This window comes from Euprymna scolopes, chromosome 1, assembly GCF_053919585.1.
Source record: "Euprymna scolopes isolate OS-2025 chromosome 1, ASM5391958v1, whole genome shotgun sequence".
In the NCBI taxonomy this organism is placed as follows: Eukaryota; Metazoa; Mollusca; class Cephalopoda; order Sepiida; family Sepiolidae; genus Euprymna; species Euprymna scolopes.
Window position 1 is genome coordinate 26,590,205 of NC_136482.1, and position 10,000 is coordinate 26,600,204.

At 33.1% G+C, this 10,000-nt stretch overlaps 1 long non-coding RNA gene and 1 pseudogene across 1 annotated transcript in view; both read right to left on the reverse strand.

The window, feature by feature from the left end:
• Positions 1 to 10,000, reverse strand: part of LOC145283335 (uncharacterized) — a 33,015-nt gene that overhangs the window by 12,587 nt on the left and 10,428 nt on the right. The window lies entirely within an intron of this gene.
• Positions 2,146 to 2,287, reverse strand: LOC145284412 (U2 spliceosomal RNA; annotated as a pseudogene).

Consider the following 10,000-nt stretch of genomic DNA (forward strand, 5'->3'; position numbering starts at 1 on the left):
TATTTATTTGTTATTTTCGGAAAATAAGCGTGAAGCCACTCAATGTATAACTCCCTTAGTCTTAAAAAGACTAGGCATATACGTAGATAGATAGATAGATAGATAGATAGATAGATAGATAGATAGATAGATAATGAATCAGGAGAGAGACAAATATAGATAGTGAGAGAGAGAAATGTTTAGTTTTCTAGAGATAACAGAAGATTTGTAGAGCTAATATTAGCTGGGCGTGATTAATTTGACGCGATTGAATTGGAGAATTTTGATTGGTTATAATAAAGAAACGCCCACATCTTTTTAGAGGCCGAATGACAAGAAATAGTCGAAGAAGTGAAGAGAGAGAGAGGCTCACATTAACCTGCACAAATCGAAAAGGAAAAGATAAAAAACAAAATGTTCTAAAAGAACGAAGACTATTTCTGACGCGATTTATTTCTGTGACAAATAGTCTGCGAAAAAAGTCAGATCGAACTGGACACACCCCAAAACAACACGTAATTCGTGTACACCGATGTAACCACGCCCACATTGATAGACGCGCATGCGCACTCACACGGACGGGAAACCAAATAAGAATTCATAGAATCTCTCTCCTCCTCTTTCTCACTCTCTCTTTATTTCTCTCTCTTGGTTTCTCCAAACTTTTCTCGCACATGTTCTTTATCTCACTCTTTTTCTTAGTGTGTGTTTAGAGATTACAAGCAGACAGCCCGGCATTGCCCGGTCGTAAAATACACGTAAATATATTTTCATTAATGCAGATTTCGTATTTATTATTACTAGCGGGATCTGTGGAAATTCCGCAGCAGCATTTTTCCTATGTAATATATTATTGCTGGGCATGCTGTGAGCGTTCTATTCAGCATGAATGAAGGCACAATCATATTCTAGTTTTTTTTTTTTTATTATTAAAACTGTACTGCCCCCTTACTAAAATAATAACTTTGATGTATTTCATGAGCTGATTATTTCATTACAAACACACCGGTCAATTAACTCACATTTTATCATTTTTCATAATTATTGAATATGTTACTATGTTCGACAATAATTTTGCATAATTTTAACCCACATTATCGCCTCTCCCTTTACTAAAATATTAAATTTGATATATTGTATCGGCTGATTATTTTATAAAAAAACACAACAATTAATTAACTCACATTTCATAATTTTTAATAATTCTTGGATATAGTACTAATTTTGACAATAATTTTTCATCATTTAAACTCACCATATCGCACACCTTACTAAAATAATAACTTTGATATATTTTCTAGGCTGATTATTTCATTACAAACACACACATAAATCAACTCATATTTCATCATTTTTCGTAATTCTTGGATATGTTACTAATTTTGACAATATTTTTTTATAATTTAAACCAACGTTGTCGCCCAACATTACTAAAATAATAACTTTGATACATTTTCTGGGCTGATTATTTCATTAAAAACACACTAATCGATTAACCTCCCTTTCATCATTTTTCATAATTCTTGGGTATGTTACTAATTTCGACAATCATTTTTCATAATTTATACCCACATTATCGCCTCCTCTTAATAAAATAATAGCTTTGAAAAATTGCCTGGGCTTATTATTTTCGGGACTGATTTAATATCCCCCACCCCGCTGTTAAAAATATACAATAAAGTAATGTATCATAAACTGTTTCAGCAGCTTTTCGAAAGTAATACAAAAAAACATTAACACGGTTAGGGATTAGGTAACCATTGCTTCAACATGAATTTCTGAGTGTAGTATCAGTTTCAGCATTCCAGTGACTTAAATCCCTCCTTTTTTTTTGTCTTGGTTAATGGAGGAGAAATCCTTCATTACTGATATAATTTTTTTGTTGTTGTTGTTATTGACCAGAGAGCCCCTTTTGGGGAGCTGGTTTCCCCCTAAATTTTTAACCGACCTCATGTCCAATTCCGCCCTTGTGGCAGGCAAGTAAACAAAACAAGTCAGAACGGACATTTTCCAGGGCATTTTATAATTAATCAGAAGTGACTTTTCCAGGGCATTTTGTAATAAAATCAGAAATAACTTTTTCCAGTTACTTTTTTAATATAAAAACTTTGTTACATTAAACATAGTACCTATTCACAATGCCTCCCCACGGAACAGATTTAAACACCAGGGTCGTTTTTTTTAACGTGGAGAAAAAATTGTCTTAGTCGTAAAGGATTTCTCTTCCACTGAGAGAAAAGAAATTGAAATGTAGCACCTGAAGAACAGATACTACACTTTGATCTTAGCCAAAAGGCCAAGAAAGACGAAACATTTTCATTAGCTTTGCCTCAACAGCGACACCAATATTTTTTAAAGAGGGGGGGGGTGACAAGTTTTATTTGGAATATTCCACTTTCCTTTTTTAGAGATGCCCAGCATGATAACGGTCGGGGCGATAAGCGTAATAATCTATATATTAATTTGCTTGTACGTACGGTGTCACGTCATCATCATCGCAAACATTAATTAATGAAACGCGTCATCATCATCGCAAACATAAATTAATGTGAATTATCTCCCTTTATTGTTCAATCTTTATAGTATTTTACTTACATTTTTAACGATGTCTTCTGGAACGCTTATGTTTTTTTTATTCAATAATAAATATATTTTTTACATTTAACGCTACGAGTTCGTTTTTTTTTATTGTGCCATTTTATCTTTTTTATTATTTTTATTTACTTTTGAGTGAGCCTTACATAAAAAAAATATATGTTTAGAAATAAATGTTACAAAAGTCAAGAATAAATCACCAGTCACCATTGGCAAATACACTGAGTAACACAGAGTCAAAACATTTTACGTCTTGTTCTGTTTTGTTTTTGTTTTACAGCATATCAATCCTTTTTCGTGTTATTTAATGCTGAATCGAGTAATTTTGTAACATTTATACAGAGCTTCACGTTGTTTACATAGTTATTACTTATGTTTTGTCTGTTTTATTTTGCTTCTTTTACAGGCATTCATCATCTTCTAATGCCCACCGACAGGGCATACATATTTAAATACTATAAAGAATGAACACAACAATTTTTTTAAATATTTGTTTCATTACTTACGATTTAATTTATTTAAATAGATATTTGGGTTTGTATTACTGTACACATAGATTCGAAAAAGTTGTCAAAAAACAAATATATAACAAATAAATGTTATCAAAGGCAAGATAAGTTACTTTTCTACCAAACTGGATATATTTTTTGTGTTTTTATTCAATGTAACATGTTTATTCAGCTCGAAAAACATACAGTGTTTACCGATGTATTCGAAAATTCAAGATGGCGTCTCACACCCTCTTTAACACCGTAAGTTTGGAAAAAGGTGTTATAAATAAAAACTATGCAAAATACTAATAAAAACCCGCCGAATATATGTCAACTTATGTCACAGTAACATGTATTGAGCGAGTTTTTAACAGTATTTTATCCGGTTTTTTATTTATAACATCTTTTCCCAAACTTACCGTGTTAAAGAAAGAATCAGACTCCATCTTGAATGTTCCAATGCATCGGTAAACACTGTATGATTTTCGAGCTGAATAAACATGTTACATTGAATAAAAACAAGAAAAATATATCCAGTTAGGTAGAAAAGTAACTTATCTTGCCTTTGATAACATTTATTTGTTATATATTTGTTTTTTGACAACTTTTTCGAATCTATGTGTATAGTAATACAAACCCAAATATTTATTTCCTATTTAAAGATTTTCAGTATATTTTATTTAACAAAAGAATTTTTCCATTATTTTTATTATATTGTTAGGTGAAGTTTCAGAATAGTTAAAACCATATTAAACCATATTAAGAATGGCTTTCAGCATGATTCTTACAATAGCGGTATCAAAGATTTTTTTTTCCTTATTTTAAAAACAAATTATTAAAAAAAGATACAAGACCATTAAATTTTTTTTCATTAAATCGCTATTTAGGTGAAGGTCCAAAATAGGAATTTAGGAAAACTGGTCCCTTATTGAATAAATATCGATTGAAAACACATTTTATGATCGTTCTTGAAGGAGATATTGTTTTTTTAAAATAGACTATAGCCCCCCATAATATTTTTTACAAATATTTTTACTTGTTTAGGTTTTTTTTTTTTTTTTTTTTTTTTTAAATAAAATCGCTTTTCTAAGTGTCCGTTTTCTATCTAACTGGCCAAGTTCTTAGTGGCTTCACTTATTTTCAAGCGTTTATTATGTTCATAAACGAGACCGCATATTTTTTTTTATATTAATATAAAAAGAATTTACTTATTTACTGTTGTTTATAAAAGGGTAAAATCGATTTTTCTACCTCGCCGACTGTTGTTTGTTATTTAATTTATTTGGAATCGTTTATTCGGTAAAGAAAAAAAACCCACAGAAAACAAACAAAAAACATGTCGAGTGTTACGTGAGATCGAGAAATAATGTCCGGTATATCACATCTTCTTGGTAATCGCTAAACAATAGAAAATTAAAGAAATTACTGAGGGAGATTTGGTTTTAAAAAGAAAATAATAAATTTTAATATTTTTAAAATATAATTTGGGGGGGGGGGTAAAAACTATATCTCCCTCCGAAAAACAACCAACAAAAAATGAAATTAAAAAGATTCTTGATAAACGATAGCGGAGTTTTCAATAAAATTGATTAATAAATTTATTTAGTGATTACTTTTTCTCTTAATGATTGATTTTAGAATTTTGAAGTAAAAATTAAAAAAATTAAAAATGAGTTAACGAGAGATTGTTAGCACATGGCATCTCTCGCGCCAAAAAATATTTCGCTTTTAATTTATTAGTTAATTTTTGCAAAATTTGACAGGACGACAATAAATGTTGATACTTGATAAAATTATAATTTTAAATAAACAAAACATAACAAAAAAAAAACAAAAAAAAACTATCATAATTAAAATCCAAAACAAAAAGTAACGAAGAATCGCTCCGTTTTTTAATTTTTTGGTTTTGCTTTTTATTATTGTTTTTATAACTCCAAAAAACATCGTTAAATTAAGAACAAAAAAAAATTTGTAATTAACTTTGTATGAACATAAACGCTTTAAAATAAATGAAACCACTAAGAACTTAGTCAGTTAGGTAGAAAACGGACACTTAGAAAATCGATTTTATTTTAAAAAAAAAAAATTAAACAAGTAAAAATATGTTTTTTAAATATTATGGGGGTGCTATAATCTATTTTAAAAAAACAATATCTCCTTCAAGAATGATCATAAAATGTGTTTTCAATTGATATTTATTCAATAAGGGACCAGTTTTCCTACCTAGCGAAAGGGGACGAGTTTTCCGGGGTCGAGTTTTCCCGAGACGAGTTTTCCGGGCACCCCAAAATAGTTAACCTTTCTCCCCATAACCGTTTTTTTATGCAGTAAAATACTTTGTTTCAATAATTATGGTTTAAATAAATATTTATTCCTTATTAAAAGATTTACAGAATATTTTATTTAACTGAAGAAATATTTATTGTTCATACATATATTTCCCCTTATTTTTTTACATTGTTAAGTGTAGTTTCAGAATAGTTAACCCCCCTCCCCATATTAAGAATGGCTTTCAGCATGATTCTTACAATACTGCTATCAAAGTTTATTGAGAGCTGCTCAATATTCTGGCTTAATGGATCATTTATCAAGGAATGAAGATGGTTATTCTGGTGTACCAGTTATTCTACCATCTACATTTACAGGAAGTCCTAGGAATCTACAACAGCTTTATCAAGATGCAATGGCAGTTTTCTGTGACCTATTCATTACTCACACGTGTAATCCAAAATGTCCTGAAATATTAAACAACTTGGGGTCATCAGAACTTTCACAAAATCGATGTCAACAATGTCACAGAGTTTTTTAAAATTCACAGTCTAACTCCCCAGAACCTACTGACTGACCACTATTCTCACTCCAAGCAGCTGATCGACGTCCCTGTCACCGCCTCAATCATCACCAGCACTTCCTGACAATATCAACAGCATCAGTTACGATCGCATTGACCTTCAATAAAAGTTTAAACCAAAGTTCTTTGTTTGTTTTACTTGCTTCCATACATTAATTTTTGTAATATAACAATAAGGAATTTCTTACTGATGTGTTTTAAAAGATTTTAACTACCGTGGAATTTCCACGGATCCTGCTAGTATATATAATGATACTAGCGGGACCTGTGGAAATTCCACAAGGGACTCATTCATATGTAATATATTGATGTTGGCATTTTGTAGATGTTTAGTGTAAATGGAGACGCTCTGATATTATTCTAGCTCTTTTGTTAAAACTGCAATATTTATCTAAGCTAGCAAGAACGCCCGGCAAAGCCCGGTTGTAAAGTATGCTTTTAATTCTTGCAGATTTCGTATTAATTCTTGCAGATTTTCATATTAGTTAATGTTTTATCGATTATTATAAAGTTGCGATTTCAAAAATAAAAAATATATATATCCATATGACTTGGGTGCATTATCTTGACTCGAAACTGATATAAAAACTTATATATATATATATATATATATATATATATATATATATATATATATATATATATATATATATATACAGTAAGATGATTGATAATTCATAATTAAAATTAAAAATCGGTTTCATAAGAAGGAACACAACAAAGCCAATAAATTGTTCCTTCTTATGAAACCGATTTTTAATTTTTTATTTTTTATTTTTATTTTAATTATAAATTATCAATCATCTTACTGAATATTAAAATAGCTCTAGGATATTTGCCTATTGAGCTTATTATATATCTGCATTACAACGAGTACTTGTATTTTAATTACATTAGTGATTTTTACTATCACATTAAAATACACTCTGTTCTAGCAGAACAACATCAGTCACCCAGCTGGCCAAGCATTTTAGTCAGAGTTGTCTCTCAGATGAGGACGAAACACCAAACAAGTGTGCCACAGAAATAGCAAGAAAGAGCCGGCAGAAATATACCGAGACCTTTCAACAGATGAACCTTAAAGAATGGGAACAACATCAGCGTGCAAAGTATTTTCTGGCGGAACTTTCTCAGGAATACATAGATAAAGAAGGTTCTTTGGACTGGCTCAAAAGAGGATCCCTCCACCACGATCAGGAAAGGGTCATAATGGCTGCCCAAGACCAGGGATTGATGACCAATGCATTCAAGAAGATGGCAGGGATCAGTAATGACAATAAATGCAGGTTCTGCCATACAGAATTGGAAAGTGTTGGTCATCTGATATCAAGTTGCAAAGTTCTTCTAGGGGACGGCTACTATACAGCGAGACATGATGGAGTATGCAAGTACCTCTACTGGACCATCTGTAAAAAATTAAACATCCAGTGTAGCAGCAAGTCCTGGGAACATCAACCTGAAAGAACAGTTGGAAATGACTTATATACCATACATTACGACCATGTAATCCCTACAGCCACCTACCTTGAAAATGCTGCTGTGAAACCTGATATAGTTATATGGAATAAGTCAGAGAGAGTTGCAACCTTGATTGAAGTGAGTGTTCCTAATGATGGCGGTCTGAACAGAGCTGAAAGAGAGAAACAGACCAAATACCAAGGTCTCATGTATGATATGAAAAGAAACTGGAATCTTAAGGAGATATCAATCATACCAGTTATCATAGGTGCCACAGGGCTTATGAAGAAGAACCTGAGGTTCTACCTTACTAATATTCCTGGTGAACCAAGTGCAAAAGAGATTCAGACAATTGCACTTAAGGGAACAGCGAGGATACTAAAAAGAGGTCTCGGTTGGTTTCAATAAAAAAGCGGGGCAATGTTGGCAGCTGGTTTGGCTGCCCCATCCCCAGCATTACAATCTTCAAAGGAAGAAAAATAAAAATTCTATAGACTACTGTTCTAATCCCTTTTATATATATATATATATATATATATATATATATATATATATATATATATATATATATATATATATAGTTTCTTCAGTCATAATCGAAACCAAAACCAAAACTTATGAAGAATTCTTGGTAAAATTATTTATGACAAGAAATGGAAGTACATAACTATTAAACGACCCGGATGTAAGTGTGACACAGAAAATAACACACACGCTATTGTATTAATATATAGATCTTTTATAAATATTACGGTCATGCAATGATGCGAAAAAATCTGTTTATACATTAAAAATGGTTTTATGTTTCTCTTTTCGTTATATATTATTATAAACAAAGAAAGGCTTCTACAGTCTTTGACAGACTATGAATAGCCACCGTAGGAGTGCCTATGCGTGAAATTTTTGTGGCAGGAGGTGCGCAATCTCCACCCACACCTCTCCTAAGTCAACATTGTTAAATACCAGTGACAAATGAAGGGTGTGTTCAGGACGACTGGAAACAAATGCTGAGATGAGCAGAGAGCACATACAGCACCTAGAATTCCCGAATAGTAACCCATCTGGTACTAACTAGGCTCAACGTTGCTTAACGTCGGTGATCTGACGAGAATCAGAGTGTCAGCGCGATTATGCTGTATATATAAGGAATCAAATCCAATTAAAATCGAGTTAGTGTTATGCATTTAAAATTGAAGAAAGCACGTTTCAAAAGTATTACCATTATATGAATAAGGCGAAGCAGAACAAAATGGTCACCGCATGAAAACAAATAAACACATATCTAAAGAAATGGCAAAAACACTAGAGGATGACCTCCAATCTGTAGTGGAATGGGAACATAAATGGATGGTCACATTCAATGCTGCCAAGACTGGTTTCCTTCAATAATTACAAGAAACCTTCTCTGCCACCAATACCAATAGCCAGTGACTCTCTGTCTGAGACTACATCTTTCAAACTGCTTGGTCTAACGTTCACAGGAAACATGAGTTGGAACAATTATATTGAAAACATTGCCAGAGCCGCTGCGAAAAAGGTAGGCTCTCTCTACCGTGCTAGAAAACTACTGACACCTGAAAGTATCCTGTACCTCTATAAGGCCACCATTCGCCCATGTATGGAGTATTGTTGTCACATTTGGGCTGGTGCATCTGCTGCTAGTCTCTCGCTCCTTGACAAGGTTAAAAAAGAGTCGCCAATCTGATAGGCCCTTAACTGGCATCTAAGCTTCAGTCTCTGTCCCATCGACGAAACGTTGCATCCCTCTGGCTGTTCTACAAGTATTTTAATGATGAATGCTCTGACGAACTGCAAACACTTGTGCCCCCACGACGTAGACACCCTCGACAAACCCGACAGGCAGCTAAATCCCACCCCCACACAGTAGAGATTCCTAGATGTAAAAGATCTTTCTACTCCAGTAGTTTCTTCCCCAGAACCGCTAGACTCTGGAATTCCATTCCAGGTCCCTGCTTCCCTAACTGTACTAACATGCAGAAGTTCAAGTGTAACGTGAAGCGATATCTTGCTGCCCAAATCCCAACATAGTAGCACAGTAGTTGTTGTCCCTGATAGTAGCCCCCTACACCAAAGTGGCAATGTGCCTTGTTTGGGGTGAAAAAAAAAATGTACTTTAATAACGAAACATTTCTCAGCTTTAGCTGATTTTGACTTTAACTTGATTTTTGCATAGAAATGAGTTCCTCATTCAGTAATACGGGGGGGGGGGGAGTTCCTAAAAGTAATGTCTCCTATTTTTTTTATATTAAGCCCAAATAGATTAGGGGAGATTGTTAATTGTATTGTTGTGATGACTGGACATGCATCCATGGCCTGAAACTTTTATCTTTTTGTTGCAGATATTGACGGTATGAAACTCTAAGAAAGCATGGACGTGTGTGTGTCAATAGAGATGAATCGTAGAATTCTCCACTGCAGAAAAACGTTGAACCGATTAACATTCACCGGTCACTGTTGGACGTTTACAAAGTCGATGCAGTTGATATAAGCACAGTTAGGACATGGATTCGTCGATTACAGAGTGGCGACAGAGATGTGAGTGACAAAGCGCGCTCCAGACGCTCATGCACAGCCACCACCCCCATCGCTGGGGAAAATGCATTGA